This window comes from Chiloscyllium punctatum, chromosome 16, assembly GCF_047496795.1.
Source record: "Chiloscyllium punctatum isolate Juve2018m chromosome 16, sChiPun1.3, whole genome shotgun sequence".
NCBI lineage: Eukaryota > Metazoa > Chordata > Chondrichthyes > Orectolobiformes > Hemiscylliidae > Chiloscyllium > Chiloscyllium punctatum.
In genome coordinates, this window is record NC_092754.1 from 45,488,943 (window position 1) to 45,504,140 (window position 15,198).

Below are 15,198 nucleotides of genomic sequence, written 5' to 3' on the forward strand. Positions count from 1 at the left end.
AGAGATACAATAAAAGATTGTATAAAATTTGTGTAACAAGATGAATGAGAATGATTGGATGTGGATCTATGTGTCATGTACCTTTTAATTGAGACCCATTCTTGAAAAAGTGATTCATCGCTTCTAAAGATGGAGATGTGTAAAGATTACGTTACTTTTGGAACTGTTAATGAAAAAACTTGGTGCAAATATTTTTGGAATATAAATTAGACCGGTAGAATCAGGGAAGATGTAATCAAATGTCCACAGTTGCGACGACTTTGGAAATATGGGCTTGATTTTCAGCACTAAATCTCACTGAGAAATTATAAAGCTCATCTGGGAGTTGAGATCTGGTGCACCTGACCATGACAGTATTATTTGGATTGAGCATCCCACATTCCTTGTGAATATAAAGTTGTGGCTTCACACTGATGATGGTCTATCACTATGCTAAATGGGATAGACTTCAAACAGATCTATCAGCTCAAGACTGGGCATCCATGAGGCACTGTGGGTCATGAGCAGCTTAGAATTGTGTTCAACCACAATTGATAACCCATGGCTCAGCACATTTCCCATGGGCACAGAATGTCCTCTGAGTGGGGGACTTAAGTAACTATCACAAAGAGTGGCTCGGCAGCAGCACATTAGCTGGTTGAATCCCAAAGGACATTGTGGCTAAACTGAGAGTGCAACAGCTGATGAGGTAAACAACATGAAGATAAAACCAACTTAATCTCATTCTTGTCAGTTCATCTGATGGCCATGCATCTGTCCCTGACATTATTCGTAAGAATGACAACAGCACAGTCTTTGTGCATAGCCTCCATGGTGTTGTAGGACATTGTCTCTATGCTAAATGGGATAAGCTTCAAACAGATGTAGGAACTCAAGATTGGACATGCATGAGCCATTAGTAGCAGTGGAGTTATTCTCCAACACACAATCTGCGACCTGATGGCCCAGCTCTACTCTTCACATCAAGCCAGGGAACTAGCTTTGCTCAATGAAGAGTGCAGGAGGTCATGCCAGGATCAGCAGCACTTAAACCAAAAAAACAAACTGTCAACCTAATTAATCTATAACGCAGTCAATAAATCAAATCAAATGTCCACACTCCTGCAAGATCAGCCGTGAAGACAATTGAAAAACTAACAGATGGAGGAGGCTCCACTATCCTCAATGATGCTGAAACCTAACATATGAAGGCAAAAAGATAAGGTTGAAACATTCTCAACATCTTCTGCCAGAAGTGCTAGCAGATGATCTATCTCTGTTTCAGAGAATCCTTTCTGGGATACATGGTCTTCAGCAACACTGTGCTGTATTAAGAAATGGCTCAACACAGTGGATGCAGCAAAGGCTCTGGGCCATGACAACCTCCTGGTTGCCAAATACCAAAATAATTTGCACCACTTGCCAAACTATTCCAGTATAGCTACAACACTGGCATCTATTGACAATGTCGAACATTGCAAGTATGCACTGTTTCCAAAAAAGGATAGACCCCCATCTGGCTGATTACCTACCCTGTTAGCCCATTCTCAATTCTGATTGGAAGATGTGATATTATTCTTTTCTGAATGATTTTAATGTAAGTGAACTGTCCTCTAGGATAGTTCAGAATGCCTCAAACCACTGTGCTATTGGTCTGAAATCATATCGCATTTCTTCACTGAAAACCAGTACTGAACGAAGTAGATTTTTACAACAATCACAGGGTTTCATCGTTACTGTTAACAATATCAGTTTCTTATTATTGGCTAACAGTCTCTTAGAGAGGGACATCATCAGATGCCTTCAGGAAGCTCCAACAACATTCATAATTAATCCTCTGTTCACTGCTTTAGTCACCGCTTCAAAAGTGAAGTTCATCAGACAGTATGGGCAGTTGTAAATCTGTGATTTGTTGGTTACCCAACCTTAATTATAAACTCCAGTAATATAGATACAGCAGGTGCCGACTAACTGCTGTATAATTTCCTGGTTTCCCTCTCATACCAATATAATAACAGAGGGATATAAATATAATTGAAATACCTTTACAACATTCTAATTAAGGCATTTGCAATGTTCTTATCTATGCACTAACTTATAAATTCTGGAATAAAAACCATTTATTTTGAAGGACTTTTCCCAATTAACAGTATCGTTGTCTTCATTACTGTTCCTTTGAATGACAGATTCACTGAATTATTATGGTACAGAAGGACGATATTCAATCCATCATTGCTTATGTTAATTTCACTGATTCCTTGTCTTGATTGAATTTCAGCCTTAGTGGGATGCTTCAAATGTTGATCTTTTCTATTGTAAATACCAGCATAAAGTAACTGTTCAGCATGTTGGCCTTTTCTTTAATAATGTTGAACATATCACCCAGAGCAGTTTTGATAGAGGCGACATTGCTCATGACCATCTTTTTTCGGACGATAATTGGAAAATATTTGAGTTAATGTTGATATCCCCTGCAGCTTTTCTTTTTTGCACTCGTACAATCTGTTTTGCCATCACTACTGAAAAAGGCACCTCCCTCAGTGCAACACTAAAGCATCACATTAGATACTGTGCTCAAGTGTCTGACTGGGACTAAGCCTCCTGCTTTAATGACAATATAATGATTGCAGGTTACTGTGGCTGGGCCAATTGTTCTTTGATAAGAATCTCTGGCAATCTGGATTAGTAATGTCACTGAAGGATAATCAGCACTGAGCAAGCTACCCCATAATGAGGAATCAACACTGACACACTAGCAGTGCAGAAACCAAATGGAGAAAGCCAGAGAGAGGGACACTGGATTGTGGTATCAATAGAGCACAGAAACAGGGCTTTTGGCCCAACTCATCCATACCGACCACATACTCCAAATAAATCTATGCATTTGCCAGCATTTGGCCCATAATCCCTTTCAACCCTTCCTGTTCATATACCAATCCAGATGTCTTTTAAATGTTGTAATTGTACTATCCTTCACCACTTCTTCTGGTACCCATTCCATGCATGCACCACCTCTGCATGAAAAAGTTGCCCCAAGGTCTCTTTTTATATCTTGCCCCTCTCACCCTAAACCTATGCCGTCTAGTTCTGGACTCCCCCACCCCCAGGGAAAAGACCTTGTCTATTTATCCTTTCCATGCCCTTCATGATTTTATAAACCTCTATAAGATCACCCCTCAGCCTCTGATGTTTCAGGAAAAATAGCCCCACCTTATTCAGCCTTTCCCTTTCGATCAAACTCTCCAACCCTGGCAACATCCTTGTAAATCTTTTCTGAACACTTTTAAGTTTCACAACATCCTTCCTATAGCAGGGAGACCAGAATTGCACACAATTCCAACAGTGGCCCAATTAATGTCCTGTACAGTTGCAACATGACCTCCCAATTCCTGTACTCATTGCACTGATCAATTGGCAAGCGCCAATTGATCAAACATCAAACATCAAACAGCGCCATCACTGTACTATCTACTTGCATCTTAAGTTTCAAGGAACTATAAACCTGCACTCCAAGGTTTCTTTGTTCTGCAACACTGCCCAGGATCTCACTGTTAAGTGTATAAGTCCTGACCTAATTTGCCTTTCCAAATGCATCACCTCACATTTATCTAGATTAAATTCCATCTACCACTCCCATTGACTTATCTTTGACTTATCTGATCAAGATCTTGTTGTACTCTGAGGTAACCTTCTTCACTGTCCACTACACCTCCAATTTTGGTGTCATCTGCAAATGTACTAACCATACCTCCTATGTTCACATCCAAATTATTTATGTAAATGATGAAAAGCAGTAGACTCGGCACTGATCCTTGTATCAAATCAATGGTCACAGGCCTCCAGTCTGAAAAACAAACCTCCACCACCACCCTCTATCTTCTACCTTTGAGCCAGTTCTTTATCCAAATGGCTTGTTCTCCCTGTATTCTGTGTGATATAACCTTGCTAACCAGTCTCTCATGGGGAACATTGTTCAACACCTTACTGAAATCTATATAGACCATGTCCACCACTCTGCCCTCATCAGTCCTCTTCGTTACTTCTTCAAAAAACTCAACCAAATTTGTGAGACATGATTTCCCACACACAAGCCACATTGACTATCGCTAATCAGTCCTTGCCTTTAGAGACAGTTTCAGTTCCATCTTTGAGTTCTACTGAATCATAGAATATATGCACACAACGTATTTAGCAGTTTTATTTCTCTAGTAGTAAATGCACAGAGAGCTGGTTGTTCACTGGTCTGGCTGGCATCCAAGTATGATACAGCTTGAAACTGTGCAGGAACCAAAATCCATCATTCAAAACTGCATCCTAAATTTAATCTGCGAAGAGAAATCAGACATAACATTTCGGTTTCAGTGACCCTTCTTTAGAACTGTTCAGAAATGTCAACTCTGATTTCTGTCCACAGATGCTGCCAGACCTGCTGAGGACCAAGGATTGGATCGCTCCTTGATTCCGTTAGGTTCTTTGTTGTGATTTGTTGAGAAATGGTGCAATACGTATGGAATTTAAAGTGCCAATTATGTTTCATATATATTGAGTTCTTGTGTTTTTTTTGCTCGTTTATAAGTTGTGCTCTTGGAGGGAGTGGATTCTTATGGGTATGTTGCCAGTCAAGTGGGCTGCTTTGTCCTGGATGGTGTCAAGCTTCTTGAATGTTGTTGGAACTGCACCCATCCAGGCATGTGGGGAGTATTCAATTGCATCCCTGGCTTGCGCCTTGTCAATGATGGACAAGCTTGGGGATTAGGAGGTGAGGTATTCACTGCTGTATTCCTAGCCTCAGACCTACTCTAGTAGTCATTGTATTTATGTGGTGAGACCAGTTGAGTTTCTGCTCAATGGTAACCACATGGATGCTGATAATGGGAGTTGATGACCGTGTGGTATTATTCTGGGTACCTGGGTTTGAATCCCGTCACAGCTGGTGGTTGTTTTTGAATTCAATAGTAATATAAAGTTGAGAATCTAAATATAACCATTGTCAAGTGCCAGGAAAACCCAATCTGGTTCACTAATGTCCTTAAGGGGCGGATATATGTATCCTTATCTGGTCTGGCCTACATGTGACTCCTGGTCCACAGCAATGTGGTTGACTCTTAACTGCCCTCTGGGCAATTAAGGAACAGCAATAAATGCTGGCCAGGCCAGTGATACCCCCATCCTCTGGCTGAATAAAAAATAAAAATCAATGATAGTAACAACATTGAATGTAAAAGGCCGGTGATTAGATTGTTTTGTCTGTTTTTGGAGATGGTCATTGTCTGGAATTTGTGTGACCCAAATGTTGCTTGCTCTTTGTCAGCCTAAGTTTCGATATTGTCCATATCTTGCTGCATTTGAACATGGATGGCTTCAGTGTCTGAGGAGTCGTGAATGGTACAGCCATCGGTGAACATCCTCACTTATGATGGATGGAAGCTCATTGAGAAAGCAACTGAAGATGATTGGGTTTAGGATACTATGTTAAAGAATGTCTGTAGAGATGTGCTTCAGCTGAGATGACTGACCTCCAGTAAGCACAACCATCTTTTTTATGTGCCAGGTATGACTCCAACTAATGGAGTTTCTCCCTGTATACCCATTGTTTGTAGTTCTGGCGGGGTTCCTTGATGCCAGTCTCAGTTGAAATCAAGGACCATCACTCTCACCTTACTTCTGGAATTCAGTCTGTGCTTGAACCAAGAATGTAATGATTTCAGAAGCTGAGTGGCCTTGTTGGGATCTAAACTCCCCATTTGTGAGCAGGTTATTGCTGAGCAGATGCTGCTTGATAGCACTGTTGATGACCCCTTCCATCACTTTACTGTAATCAAGAGCAGACTGATGGGGCAGAGGTTGGCCAGCTAGGATTTGGCCTGCCTTTTATGTACAGGACACACCTGGGCCAATTTCCATGTTATCAGTTAGATGCAAGTGCCGTTACTGGACTGGAAGAGCTTGGCAAGGGAAGTAGTCTTCAAGACTACTGTTGGAATGTTGGCAAGGCCCATAGCCTTTGCAGCATCTAGTGCCTCCAACACTTCCTTGATATCATATAAAGTGAATCAAATGGGCTGAAGATCGGTATCTGTGATGCTGGGGACTACTGGAGGAGGCTGAGATGGATCATCCACTTGGGACTTCTGGCTGAATTGTTGCGAATGTTTTAGCCTTTTTTTTTGCACTTATCTGTGGGTTCTTCCATCATTGAGGGTAGGGATATTTGTGGAGCCTTCTCCTCCAATGAGTTGTTTAATTACTTACCACCATTTACACCTTCTTGTGGCAGGCTTGCAGAGCTTAGACCTGATCCATTGGTTGTGGGATCACTTAGCTCTGTCTATCACTGCTGCTTATGCTGTTTGGCATGCAAGTAGCCATGTTTGATGCTGCTCATGTCAAACCCTCCAGTACTGCCCATTGAATCAGGGTTGATCACCTGGCTCCCCAGGACCTTACTCAAGATTGTGCTGGAGTACAATTCTGCTGCTGTTGATGGCCCACAGCATCACATTGAACCCCAGTCTTGAGTTGCTAAATCTGTTTGAAGTCTGTCCAATTTAGCACTTGACAGTGTCACACAATACAATGCAGGGTATTCTCAATGTGAAGGCCAGACTTTATCTTTACAATGATGGAGAGGTTGTCACTTTTACTGAGACTAAAATGGTCAGATGCATTTGTAGCCTGCAGATTGGGAAAGCGGGTGGAAAGGGCTGCATCTTTGCTTTGACTTCCTCCATTGTAAATATATCTTACAGTCACACGTATGTCCTTTCCTTACCAGATCCACCTCTCACCTGAAGGCTCATGAGAAAGAAAGATAAAACTAGAAGAGGAAAGCAGCAAAAAGCAGAGTTCGGAAGAGATGCACAGTAGAGAGAAGGAAGTATTACATGAATAGTGGAGATAACAAAGAGACTAACATTATAACAAAGAGAAAAGATGGAGAAGAGCAAGCCTTGTTTCAGTCATAATTATTCTCTGAGTCAGATGCTTTAGATTCATGCCACGTCTCCGAGATCGAGGCGAATGATCCAGGCTGACACTCCCAGAGCAGTGTTCAGAGTGAGCTCTGCTGTCAAAATACTCATTAAACCACCATCCCATTTTCCCTCTTTGATGAACATAAAATACCTCATGGCTCTGTTCAAAAGAAAGTGAAATTATCTGCAGTGTGTTGCCAAATATTCATTCTTCAACTAATCCTGTTAAAAATTATTTCAAGTGATGTGTTCATCAATGACTAGGCCAGCATTTCTTACCCGTTGCCTTGAGAAGATAGAGGTGCACTGCCTTCTGAGCCGTTGCAGTTATAGAATAGTTTATTTGGTAGGAGAAAGTGAGGACTGCAGATGCTGGAGATCAGAGCTGAAAATGTGTTGCTAGAAAAGCGCAGCAGGGCAGGCAGCATCCAAGGAGCAGGAGAATCGATGTCTCGGGCATGAGCCCTTCCTGAAGAAGGGCTCATGCCCAAAACGTCGATTCTCCTGCTTCTTAGTTTATTTGGTAGTAATGCTCACGTGCTTTGTGGTAACTTGTTGCATGTAAATTGCCTGTTATACTTCAAAAGTATTTTCTTGGCTCTCCAGTGCAGTACTGAGGGAATGTTGCACTGTCAGAAACAGTTTTTTTAAAATGAGATGTTACCTGAAGCTTCTTCTTCCCTCTTAGGTGAGTGTAAAACATCTCATACCACCGTTTCAAAGACCAGGGGAGTTATTCCTGGTGTCCAGACAGATATTTACTCCTGAATGTATGTCACAAAAGCCGATAATTATCCATTGTTGTTTTTGGGTGTTTGCTGCATTTGTAATGGTTACCTGTCTCCAACATGACAACTGTGACTAACTTTAGATATACTGACTATCATGACATGTGAGATAACATTATAACAAAGAAAAAAGCTGGAGAAGAGAGAGCCTTGGCTCAGTCATAATTATGACCTATGAAGGCATATTTGAAACCATCTGGGCCTCTCTGGACCAATGTCAAATGGATAAACTTCCCTTCACTCACAGAAACTCTATTTATGTTTATTTGTGATGACAATGTCATTGGAAACTGCAACGACTGCATGTGTGTGAATGAATAGTGAGAGCAGTGCACCCTGGTGTACCATGTGGTACACCAATGTGGTAGAATGCATGGATGAATCACCAATAATGGAAGGACAAACAACAAAGCCTGCAGCTCCACTGGTATTCCAGCCAAGGCCTTCAAAGCTGCTGGGATTCTGCTTACATAAGGGAAGATGACCTAGTTGTATTATCATCTTACTATTAATGCAGAAACTCAACTAATTTTCTGGGGACCTGGGTTCAAACCCTGCCACATTAATTCAATGAAAACAATCTACTGATGACCATGAAACCATTGCCAATAGTTAGAAAAACCCACCTGGCTCACTAATGTCCTTCAGGCAAGGACATCTGCTATCCCCACCTGGTCTGGCCTGCTTGTGATCCAAAGCAATGTGGTTGATTCTCAACAGACCTCTGAAATGGCTTAGTAAACCACTTGGTTTAAGGGCAGGTGGGATGGGCAGTAAATGCTGGCCAGCCAACATTGTCCACGATTAAATTTTAAAAGTGATTTTGTGCTTTTATGCATTGTTTGTTATTCCGATGTAGCACAAACACTGATTAAATTATTTATTTTTGGTGATAGACTGCAAGATATTACCCATAAATATGTCAATAAATATTTGTTAAGAATTTTTAAAAATAATTATAATGTAAAATGCTGCTTGATTGTGTTGGTTCACTTTAGATTTTGCAATTGGCTGGATATGAATAATTTGAGCAGTGACTCGAAATGAAAAAAGACTTCTTAAAAGAATGCAAATTTTTGCATTCGAAGCAGAAAAGTCTGCTGTAAATTGTCAGTGCCACATCCATTAGAATTGAACCATTTTCCTCCTTTGAACTAACACTTTTCAGATCCAGTTTTTAAACTTTCTGAAATGTGCAGTCAGACTGTTCTGAGGAGTTATATCAGCCTCAAAAATATAACTCAGTTTCTTTCTCCACATATACTGCAAGTTCTGCTGTGTGTTTCACCACCATTCTCTGTTTGTTTCGCATATCTCATTGTGTTTAAATGTCCAGTCTTTCATCTTGTTCTTCTGTGCAATCATCTCACTCAATGAAAATGTATTTTTTCTCATGTAATGTCTCAAGAACAGGGAATTGGAATCATTTGTTGTAGAATCTTATATGTATCCTCTACTATTTTTGCTTGAAATGCTACCATTTTCTAAGGGTTTCTGTCGCTTCACCACACACACACAAAGTCACCATAGCCCCAGAGGACCATCAAGTTGCTCATTCATTAAAGAGAGACAACTAGTGGTTGTTTAACCTGAGTGTCACCATGCCTCAAGTGAGGGGAGAACTGGACAATAACCGTTCTTCATGGTAACCCCAGCTGGAGCAGAAATTGAATCCACACTGTTGACATCACTTTACATTGCAAACCAGCTATCCAGCCAACAGGGCTACCCAATCCCCACATAGATACATGTGCACACGTACACAGATAAACAGGCACAGCTGTCCTCAGACACACACACACACACACACATACACATATAAGTTTGTGGAGTGAATTTGTACTTGCAGAGTTACATTATAGTTTGCTCAAAAACTGCATGAATCCATGTAAGATTCTGTAAATTCATTTTTTAGATTAGAATCAGTCTAAATATTATGGCACAGGTAGCAGCACACAGGGGGCTAACACCTTCAATACCTTATCTGGGCTGACAGACAGCAATTGTTAAAGTTCACTTGAGAATGTAACTTCTTAAAAAATGCTTTGTAAGTTACTTATGAAAGAAGTCGTTCGAACGGATAAGAGACTTAACAAACAATCAAGGTATTTTTCATTGTATAATTTCAGTTACATCACACTGTAAACTTTTGCTATAAATTCTGTGTCTTACAATCATGTACTCCACAACCACCTGATGAAGGAGCAGTGCTCTGAAAGTTAGTGCTTCCAATTAAACCTGTTGGACCTAGTATTGTGAGATTTTTAACAATGTGCTGTAAGGTTTTCTTTCACCACACCTCCTTGTCAGCGATTTAAGACTTACCAATTTTATGCTTCATGGTGAGGGCAACTGCTGAAGGGATTAGTCTGCTGCTCAGTTAAATTGAATCTTTCCAAGGTTTGTGCTTGGGTACTGAGCCTGAAACATCTCAGCAGACTCACAGCTATACCAGAATGATTGTATAATCAGAGATCGATAGCTGCTTTGGTGAAAAGAATTAAAACAAAACCTTCAGGAACACATTTAATCCTTGAGTATCCAAACCTTTCAGAATTCAGATCCCTGAAATTTCAGTTGCAAGGTTAAAACATTGTGAAAAGCTCATATCTTTAAAGAAAATAATTCTGTTCAACATGTTGATAGTTTTCTCTGTTTGTGTGGTGTTGGAATGCTCATTAGGGTTTGTTTGCACAGCCTCAGTTCTGGCAGCCATGAGGCATGGTGCAGTTACTTGGATTTGAGGTGAGCTTATTTGAGGTGAACTGTATTTTTCCCCAGAAAGTGACAGATTCATAGAGTCATAGGGTCAAGACGCATAGAAAGAGGGTCTTCAACCCAATATATCTATGCCAACAAACAGAAAAACCAGACTAAGCCAATCTCCTTACCTGAACTTGCTCCATGGTCTACTATGCCCTGGTGCTTCATAAATGTTGCGAGAGTACCTGCCTTTATGACCCCTTCAGACAGCTCATTCCATATTTCGTCCACCCTCTTGGTGAAAGCAATTTCCTCAGATGCCCCTAACCTATTTACTCTTCACCTTAAACTTATGCCGTCTGATGTTAGACATGTCTGCCACAGGCCACAAGATTCTCCCAATCCACCCTGCCTGTATCTTTTATAATTTTACCTCAATCAGCTTCCACTTCAGCTTCCTCTGCTCCAGGGCATACAAACCCAACCTATCCAGTCTCTCCTCACTAATGAGATTTTCCATCTGAGGCAACATCCTGGTTAATCCTCTCTACATTCTCTCCAGCACAATTTCATCTTTCTGATAATTTGGCCGAGAATTGCATGCAGTATTCCATCTGCAGCATAACCAAAGTTGCAACAAGTATTTCTTACTCCTATATATTCTCCGCTTTGGCTAATAAGGGCGAACATCCTGTATGCTTTTCTCGCCATCCTTTCTACATTTATGTCACCTTCAGGATATATGGACTTGTACACAAAGATCCCTTTGTTCCTCAGTAGTTTCCTTGGAACCTACCATTCATTTTGTATATCTCTCCCGTATTGGACCTCCAAAAATACACCACCATCACACTTATCAAGATTAAATTTGATCTGCCATTGCTCTGCCTTGTTTCTCAGCTGATCAGTATCAGACTGTAGCCTGAGACCATTCTCCTCATTAGCCACAACAGTGACATCTGCGGACTTACTAATTTTACCTTATGCAATCACATCCAAGTTGTTAATGTAAATAATGAACAGCAAGTGTCCCAGCAGTGATCCCTGTGACATAACAATAGTCACAGGATTCCAATCACAAAAATGTCATGGATTCATCTGGAAACTCACTGGCATTATACATTAGAGCCAAGTTAAATGGGCATAGAAGCCAAAATGCAGCTTAATGAGGGAGCAGGATTTCTTCGATGACTAGTATGGTTGAGTTTTCACAAGGGAGTGGGATAAAAATAGGAGACGTGTAGATACAATAAACTGGTGGTATGTATGTATGGACTTTCCAAGGCATTTGGTAAAATAACAGATACTAGACTTGTCAGCAAAAATAAATACACATGGGGTTAAAGGACAGCTTGGATGCAAAACTGGCAGAGAGACTGGCTGAAGAGAAGAGTGGTGTAAAGATGACTTTCAGACCACAATATAATTTCCTGCAACATCCTTCGAGTTCGATCGTCAAATCAAGGCCTTTTGTTAAATCATCTGGACTTGGGTCAGAAATATAGTAAGCAATGAGGAGGATAATAACAAACTTCAGGTGAGTGGGCAGAGTGGAGAAATTGGAAGATATGCTTCAGATGGAGAAGTGAAGTTAACTGTTTTGGTGGGGAATGAGCAGAATTAGAAGGTAGTTTGAGTGAGGACTTGGGTCTAATGCCTTTCAAAATCATTTAAACAGTTAGATGTAGAAATTTAAAGAAAGACAACTTGATAAAGTTGTTTATAAAGCATCTTGGAACCTTGGCAAACTCGATGTGAATTTTCACTCCTGGGTTAAGAGTGCGTAGCTGGTGCAATGCTTGGCTCCACAATGTCTATTTGCAGGGTTAGGAGTGCATGGATTTTTATTCCAAGGGGAGCAATAGGAATTATGGTCAGTGATCCTGAACATAGAACAGAGACTGTTGGGGGCAGAGATTACAGAAGATGGAAGTTGCTGGGCTGGGAGATTACTGAGTGAGTTGGCTACTGCGTGAGGTGGATGTCATGTGAAAAGATTACTAGGGAGAACACGGAACAGTTAAGACAGAAGCAGTCCCTTTGGCTCACTGTGTTTGCACGAACCATGATACTATTCTAACTTAATCCCATCTGCCTGCATATGGTCTGGATTCCTTGCCTGTCTGTGTATCTGTCTAAATGCCTCTTAAACGTTGCTATCATATCCGCTTCTATCACCTCACCTGGTAACATGTTCCAGGCACCTACCACCCTCCATGTAAAAACTCGTCTTGCACTTCTCCTTTAAATTTTTCTCTTCTCACCTTAATTTGCCCTCTATAATTGACATTTCCACCCTGGGAAAAAGTGTTAAATGCTGGACAGACTCAATAACAGTGCATATATTGATACTGGAAAATGCTAATGGCTGTGTGTATAATAATTACTGGACAGAGTTAGTTGCTGGGCAGTTAGTGACGGTGTACGTAATATTAACTGGACAGACATAACGCCAGTGTATACAATAAATACTGGACAGAGTTAATGCAGTGTGTATTATTGAAACTGAATGGCGTTAATAGCAGTGAATATAATAGATACCAAACAGCAATATTGGTATGGATTAACTCTGAACAGAGTTAATGACAGGATGTATAATAGTGGACAGAGATATAACAGGGTGTATAATAGATGCTGACTAGAGTGGCAGTGTGTATAACAGATACTGGACAGAGTTAGATACTGGGCAGAGTTAATAGCACTGTGTATAATGGATACTGGGCAGAGTTAGATACTGGACAGAGTTAATAGCACTGTGTATAATGGAGACTGGGCAGAGTTAATAGCATTGTGCACAAGAGATACTGAACAGAGATAATGAAGTGGTGTGTAATAGGTACTGTACAGAGATGCTGACAGGGTTACTGGATAAGGTTGATACAGTGTCTGTAATCAGTATTGAACAGAGTTAATGGCAGTGTAAATAATAGATGCTAGAACAGTGTTAATGGTAGTTCCTTTAATAGATTCTGGCCAGAATTCATGGCATTGTATTTAACAGATACTAGACAGAGTTAATGGAAGACAATATAGCGGGCAGACATAATGACAGGGTATCTCATAAACACTGGTCAGAGTTAACGACTGTGTGTACAAGACATACTGGACATAATTAATCATAGAATTCTTACAGTGTGAAAGCAGGCCATTCAGCCCATTGAGTTTACACTGACTGTCTGAAGAGCACCCCACCCAGAACCACTCTTTCCCTGTCACCCTGCATTTCCCATGGCTAATCCATCTAGCTTGTACTTCCCAGGACAATATGGGCAATTTAGCATGGCCACTCGACATACACTGCACATCTTTGGACTGGAGGAAACCAGAGCACCCGGAGAAAACCTATACCAGCATGATGAAAATATTTAGACTCCATACAGATAATTACCCCAGGGTGAATTGAATCTGGGTCCCTGGCACTGTGAGGCAGCAGTGCTAACCACTGTGCATCACTGGAAATGTAAAATATATACTGTTAAAAATTACGCAGCATTAGGTTATAGTCCAACAGGTTTATTTGGAAGTACAAACTTTTGGAGCATTGCTTCTTCATCAGGGTCATATAAAGAGTTTTGGCAAGGGTATTGTAGATCCTGGATGGCAATAATGGCATGTAGGTGTATCATAGATCCCGGATAGCAATAATAGCACGTGTGTAGTAAATGCTCGATAGAGTTAATAACAAATTAACTCCAGTACAGTAGATACTGGACCACAATAATGATATGGTCCCTAAAAATTACTGAGTTAATGGTAGGATGTTTAATAGATACTACACAGAATTAATGGCAGTGAACATCATCAATACTGGACTGTTAATCGTAGGGTGTATAATAGCTGGATAGAATTAATGGCAGTGTGATTAATAGACATTAAACACATTCAAAGGCAAGGTATCTAATAGATAGAGGATATAGTTAATGGCAGTGTGTATAATAAATATTGGGCAGAGATAATGGCTGTGTTTATAACTTACTGGAAAGAGTTAATGGCAGGGTGTTTAATGGACACTGGGCAAAGGTAATAGAAGCATGTACAATATATACTGGACTGTGACAATGATATGGTCTATAGTAAATGCTGGTTAGAATTAATGGCAAGATGTATGGACAGCGCTAATGGCAGTGTGTATAATCAATACTGGATTGTCTTAATGGCATTATGTTGAATAGATGCTGAACATTGTTAATGGCAGACTGTAATAATTAATACTGGACAGAGTTCATTTTGCTGAATAGATACTGGATAGAGTGAATGGCAGGATGTGCCATAGATTGTGAACAGAGATAATGGCAAGGTGTCCAATAAATACAGAACAGAGCTAATGGCAATGTGTCTAATAGTGCTGTACAGAGTGAGTGGCAGTATGTCTAGCAGAGACTGAACGCACTTGATGGTAGTGTGTGTTATAGATTGTGGACAGACTTAATGGCTGGATGTATTATAGACAGTGCGCAGAGACATGGCAGGGTGTAGAATTGATGCTGTACAGAATTAATGGCAGAATCTATAACAGAGACTGGACATATGTAATGGCAGTCTCTATACACATGGACAGAGTTGCTACAGTGTCTATTGTAGACTTTGGACAAAGTAAATGGCAGTATGTATAATTAGTACTCATCTGTGTGAATAGCAGGGTGTACAATGAATGGTGGATAGAGTTAATGGCAGTGTATATAATAGATACTGGACAGAGTTAATGGCGGGATGTAAACGAAATGCTGGACAGAGTTAATAGCAGTGTGTCTAAT

General features: G+C 40.5%; 1 protein-coding gene across 3 annotated transcripts in view; it reads left to right on the top strand.

Annotated features, from left to right (window-relative positions):
• LOC140487179 (ephrin type-B receptor 2) overlaps positions 1-15,198 on the top strand; it is a 718,490-nt gene that overhangs the window by 127,389 nt on the left and 575,903 nt on the right. The gene's annotated exons all lie outside the window — the stretch shown is intronic.